This window comes from Chanos chanos, chromosome 5 (assembly GCF_902362185.1).
Source record: "Chanos chanos chromosome 5, fChaCha1.1, whole genome shotgun sequence".
In the NCBI taxonomy this organism is placed as follows: domain Eukaryota; kingdom Metazoa; phylum Chordata; class Actinopteri; order Gonorynchiformes; family Chanidae; genus Chanos; species Chanos chanos.
The window spans coordinates 26,577,770-26,584,735 of NC_044499.1; positions in this window are offsets into that span (position 1 = coordinate 26,577,770).

Sequence of the window (6,966 nt, forward strand, 5' to 3'; positions counted from 1 at the left end):
CACACACACACACACACACACACACTGTTGCTGTTAAGATGCCAGATTACTGGTGGGTGGATCTGGGGAGTAGTGTGGACCTTTGCACATGCCATGGCTATTGAGGAAGTCCTCCACTGTCTAGTGAAAAGAAGCAATTGGCAACTCTGTGTGTATCTGAGGGCATGTGGAAATCTGTGACTCTTCCCATGTAGTCTGGGTTGAGTGTGCAGGCAGTGAGGGAGGACATGTGAGAGAAATGGAGGTTATTTCATTGGGTAGAACAAAGGAATATATATATATATATATATATATATATATATATATATATATATATATATATTTATTTATTTACTGCCAATTAAGTTGAGAGGAATGTAAAGCATGGAGAATGAATGTGGAAGGGATCATCTGGCCATTAACGGTCTTTAAACGCGCATAATATTGTAACTTGCACAGAAAAAAGGTACTCTCTCCCAGAAAACTACTTAACATTACAGAAAGTACACCACTGTACATCAATGCTCAGAATAACAACTCAAATCCCAGATGACCAGTTATTTGGGCCAAGCATCACAAATGACAGGACAGGACAGGACACAAGAAGACAGAAGACAATAGGACAGGACAGGACACAACAAGACAGAACAAGACACAATAGGACAGGACAGGACAAGTATAAGTCAAAGCATATGGCGCTGTTATTGAACAGCCTTTAGCTCAGTCTCTTGAATTACTTGTGTAGTGCATACTACATATCAGACTCAAGCAGAAGGCGGGGCTTGGTGATGGGTCTCAGAAGGACATTTGTGCTAGTTTTCAGCTGAACCTGACGAACTCTGCCTTTGCTGTCCTCAGTTGTCTGGATCACTCATCCTATGACCCAGTTTCTTGGTGCTGAATCATCAATGAGTAGAACAATGTCACCAACAGCAAGTTTCCTCCTTGGGCACAACCACCTTTGTCTTGTTTGTAGGCCAGGTAAGTACTCCCTCGTCCAGCATTTCCAGAATAAATCTGCCATGTACTGAACTTGGTGCCATCTTCGTCTGGAGTAGCTATCATTACTATCAAATACACCTGGTGGCAATGATGGATTGGTCTTCAACAAGAGCAGATGGTTTGGAGTTAAAGCCTCCAGGTCGTTGGGATCATTAGAGACTCTGGTGATGGGACCGCTATTGATGATAGCCTCAGCTTCACACAGGAGTGTCTGCAGACTCTTTTCGTCCAAGACTTGTTGTCTGATTATGGAGTTCAGAATCTTTCTTACAGACTTTATCTGGCATTCCCAAACTCCATGATGGGAAGCAGTTGGTGGGTTAAAAAGCCATCTGATATTTTTTGACAACATTGCACTTTGAATTTTTCATTATTCAAACCTGAACAACTTGCCCACTCTGCACCAATGAAAGTGCAGTGTACTTTATGTTTCTCATTTCTTGACATAAGGTGAGTAGGTGTGCCATAACCTCTCTCACTGTCATCAGCAAAATGATGAAGCTCAGCTGAAACTGTTCTATCAAAGTTAGAAGGCTTGACACACCTTTTTACCTTGAAATCTATTAACAGGAGCAAGTCTGACATCCACTGGTCCCACTGTTGTGATAATGATTCTGGCACGTTGTCATCCCATCCATGGTTTATTCTATACAACTCCTGCATAATTAGCTTCACAGGGAGAATGTCTGGGGATAGAAACCCAAGCAGATCATAGATGGAACTGACCATTGAGAGCACTCCTCTTCTTGTCAGGGGCATTCTGGATATTGACTCTTTAACACATCAGACTCCACACACCACTGAACTCCCAATGCTCTCTCCAGTGGAAGTGTGTCTCTTTCCAAGTCTAAATCTTTGACCTCTTCAGCTCATTCATTCTCAGGTACTGAAGCAAGCACAGCTCTGCTGTTTGAAACCCATTTCGTCACTTTAAATCCTCCTTTGGCACACAAAGTTCTAATATCTTGAATAAGTGTTGTTGCATGCTCCTCTGATGACAGATTTTAAACAGTCATCTACATAAAAGTTTCGCAGCACAGTACTGGTTGCGTCTTGATTGAACTCTTTTTGATGGTCCTTCAAACATCTTCTGAGTGTGTAACTTGCACAGCTTGGTGATGAAGTGGCCACCACAGAAATCTCAGCAGGACTGAATCTCTATCAGGGACTCGCACTTGGTGGAACATAGCTTCTGTATCAGACATGAAGGCAACAGGCTCCAGCCTGAACCGCATCAAGACACCAATCAGTGAATTTGTTAAGTCTGGTCCCTGTAAAAGCTGTTAGTTCAGTGAGATTCCTTGAAATTTGGCTGCACAATCAAACACCACTCTTATTTTGTTCCTTGTAGGGTGGTAAACTCCACTATGAGGAATATACCATTTCCTACCTTGGCTTTTGTGAACATCATCTCTGAGAATCTTTTCAGCATATCCCTTATTCAGCATTTCACTCATAATCCTCACATAGTCCTGATAGAATCCTTCATTCCTAATGAATCTGCATCTCAGGTTCTCTGCTCTATGTACAGCGATGGAGTGGTTGTTTGGAAAGTTTATCTCTGTCCTTTTTAAAGGAAGGCCAATGCTGTAATGCCCATTGACATGCTTCGCTGGCTGAGATACAAAATCCATAAATTGTCTATCCTCTACAGACACTTCCAACTTCTCTACTTGTTGAGATTTGGGAAAGTCATGCTTCACTTGCTGTTGGGTGAAATCTTCCAGCTTCACCACAGAAATCCTGTTTGCTGCAACCATTCAGTGTCTCCCATTTTTGCATCTTCCCTCTGCATAGGGCCACTTATGATCCATCCAAGGACTGTTTTGACAGCGTAAGGGCCATCACCTTCACTGTTAATGACCTTCCATGGCTCTAATACCTTGGGCACATTTGTTCCAATCAACAACCCTATACCTGCGTCTATCTGTTTGAGATGAATCTCCTTCAAGTATGGCCATCAGTCTATGTCTTTCTATGTGCTTTCGGACCAAACAGTTCTAGGGTCTCATTTGATAGGAACTTCCCCCTGGGGAGCTTCCCCTAGAACTACATATGTTCTGTGTAGTATTGTTTATGACTAACAGTATTGTTTATGACTAACCAGGATAGCTGCACATTTTTAAGTACACATTTAATGGCTTATAAGACCTTTTAAATACCTCCAAAAGGAAAAAAAAATACCATTACTGTGGCAAAAGAAATCGACAAACTAAACTACAGTATACACAATTAATGAGTTTTACTGAATTTGAATGACAGAAATATTGAGTGCACATTAGATAACATATAACTGCCTTCTCATTAATGAAAATAAAACTGTATGGCGATAGACCCAGTCCAATGGAAAAAAAAAAAAAATGTCCCCCTGCATTTACCACCGCAGTAGCGGTGAATGACTCGATGGGCATAGTACTTTTCAGGTGCTAGCATAGCGCTTGTGCCTGACGCTTGCTCGCAGCATCGTGTTTTTTTTTTGTTTTGTTTTTTTTTCCCTTTTTCCCCACCGCAGCCCTCAAATCGTAAGCTGGATAAACACATTCTTATTTTAGGTTAAAATGAGGACCACAGCCACACAAGCGGACACACAAGCACCTACCGAAGCGGAGTGTACACTACCTCTTCAATGGACAAATATATATTGGACGCTGCAGAAATGGTCATTGTTGGGGGATATAAAATAAAAACCATGTCTCCCCTGCTACAATTCCAGACATTTTAAGGCATTTTTAGACATGAATATCAAAAACTAAATGTAATACATTCTAAGACTTTATATTTTGCATGGATCTTTAAAAATGGCGGTTGCAATCATCGTATACCTGCGTCTGGACCAATGGCTGTACACCTACGTCACAAGGTTCCTATTGCGCTGCGAAAGTACCTACCCTGAAGTAGGAGCTAAAAAAGCCCCTCAAAACGGCGTTCTAAGAACTATAATTGTTCTAAGTTCCTGCGGTGCGAACACAGGAAAAAGGGGGTACTTTCTCCAACAGTTCTAAGAACTATGGAAAAGTTCCTCCGGTGCGAAAGCACCTTCTGTTTTGGAATATTTCCTTTCTTAACTGGAATTTCCTTCTCAGAAAATACTTGGGGTAGCATCACAAAGTTGTTCTTATCCAAGCTGCTGACCCCTAATCCCGTGACAACATGTGTGATGATCGGCCTCTCTTGTCCCATTGTGTGCAGTGAGATGTTGGTCCTTTTTCCAGTTATTCTCAGTTTCCTCATTAACTCTTCTGTGCAGAAAGTAACTGAACTGCTAGGGTCCAGAAACGCGCAAGTTTCCACTACTTGATTACCTTTTGAAGACTTAACCTTGACTGGAACAATTTTCAGTGCACATTCTTCTCCTCCAGCCCCACTACAACCACAAGATTCACTGCAGGTGGTGTGTTAGAGGTTGACTGCTTGCTATTCCCAATTTGACCATTGGGTTTACTGGCTAAACGTACAATAGTGGGATGCTTCATGGAACATGTCTGACAGGTAAACTTTTGCTGACAGCCTTTGCTCACGTGCCCTGGTGACAAACATCCAAAGCACAAGCTCTTTGATTTGAGAACTTCAAATTTCTCTTTGTGCAATTTCTGCTGAATGAACTTGCAAGTCTCTAAACTATGCTTGTTAGTGGATGGATTTAGAGCTTCTTTTTTTCTTGCTATGCTTTCTTTGGGCTCTGACACAGGTTCTGCACTCATGGCAAAGATGTTCTTTTTGCCTTTGTCTCTTTGAATACTTGCCTTGTGCTCTTTAACTTTGCTGTGGCCTTTGGGGGACATTGGCTCGTGAATGTCTCCAAACAACGAGTGAGTTGCTATTTTTGCCTGTCTGTCCACAAAACAAACTAGGTCTTTGAATGTAGCTCTTCTGCCTGTCTTTTCTTGGACATCAAAAGCAAGTGCTCTCCACTTTTCTCTTAACTTGAAAGGAAGTTTTGCAGTGACAGCATGCATGTTGGTTGGGCTGTCCATTTCTTCCCTATATTCCAACTTTCTACAGTGTTGTAGCAACCTGTTAGGAATACAGCAAATGCAGCCAGAGTCTCACCATCTTCAGACTTAATTGAAGGCCAATTAGAGTCTTTTCAATGTATGATCTGGCTATTATGTATTCATTTCCAAAATTTTCTTGCAAAAGCCTCTTTACCTCTTTATAACCTATATCAGGGTGCATATGCTGACAGCTGCGAACAAGCACTTTTGGTTGGCCACTGGTGTGCTGCTCAAGGAAATACAAACAGTCTTTGCTGCTAGTAGTTCTGTCTTCAATTCCATGTTCAAATGCTTTAATGAAGAACCTGTACTCATCTGGGTCACCACTGAAGACTGGAATACCCACTGATGGAAGTGTGGACAGCTTCTGTTGCTTTACTAGCAGATCAGTGATGTCATTCTATTTTTGCATGATGTTAAGCAAGACTCCGATATCTGCAACTCTGTTTGGTCCAGTACTCACTTGATGGCCCTCTTGAGCCGTGTGCTGACCAGATATGACATTCCTTTCTGTAGCACCTAGTTCTCTAGTTAGCTGGTTGGAAACACTTGATCTTCTCACATAAACAGATTCTTGCGGTGCTGATCCCTCGCTATCCACACTAACAGCACTACTCTCAGAGACGACAGCATCTGGGTTGTTATATATTCCATCCAGCAGCAGCCATGGATATATACTGAGTCAAATCATGCACAGAAAGTACCTGCAGCTTTGCATCTGCAGAAGCTATTGCAGTTTGTAACTCAAATGCCTCTTTCCTTGCTTTAAGCTCTGCTTCCTCTCTTTCAATGTCCTGTCTTTGTTTCAAGGACTTTGCACGTACCAATAATGCTGCCCGCTCAGCTTCAACCCTCAACCTAACTGAGGAAGTGGAGGATACTACAGAACCAGATCAACTGGCAGAAACATTCCTCAGTTGTCCTGTAGATGTAATCACTGAAGCACTGTCTCCAGACCAACCTCCTCATCACACTTTCTTGCCTCATCAGCTTGATTCCTCATTTCAGCGTTTTATACAAAGATCTTAAAATCCCTAGATTTTGGCTCGAACCACTGCATCTGATCCTGAATAATATCTTCCTCAGACATTAGTGCTTTAATTGCTTCATTTAGTCAACAGAACTCCATGTACAGCTGTGTGAACTCAATGGACAGTCTCTGAAACAGTATTAGCATTGTCGTTGTCTTCCATTAAGGCATCAATTTCCTGCATCCCTTTGCTGAGAAGCTCAAATTTAGCTTTCCTAGCCCCTATAAGCTGGCTAAGCTTTGCCTCTGAAGCTCCAGCAGTTCGTTTTGATGCCCTTTTCGAGTGCGTTTCCATGCCGTTTTTCTCTGTTTTAATATGGCTTCGACCCAAAACTGTGCTCCGTTTAACAGTGACACTGTAACACTACTGTATCAACGAAGCCTCCAGCTCAAAACACAAACTGAGGCAGGCTTATTACAGTTGTGGTGAGCAAGTATCAGAGGTCGTCAAGGTGACTTAGCTTAGCTCTCACTGAGGTAAAGTTCCATTCCGTCTGACTTTTTCGGACTTTACTTGATTGACGAAATCCAACTTTAAACCTCCTGTGAGCTTTTACCATTTCAGAGTCATCCCAGTTCTCCTCGAGTAGTTCCAATTTCTGATCCTACGTCCAAATAACAGGAGCAAAAGTTTTCCTGACTAAAAGATGCAACATAATTTTTTGACTTCTTGGGCTGCGTAGGTTTCTGACTCGTGTGTAATTTTTTGATCATGTATCCATTAGACTGATGAAATCGGTGCAAAAATAAACAAACTTATTTATTTCGAACTATGTTTACAACGATTTCTATTCACATCTAAAATACTATGATCCCTACCTACATACACTACGGTCAGGAAAACTTGCTCCACACAGCTCTCTCTGACCCCCTCGTTCCAACTATTTATCCTTTTAAACAATTAAGAGGCACATGCATACATGTCACGGGCAACATCAAAATTAAACATAAACAGCCCAG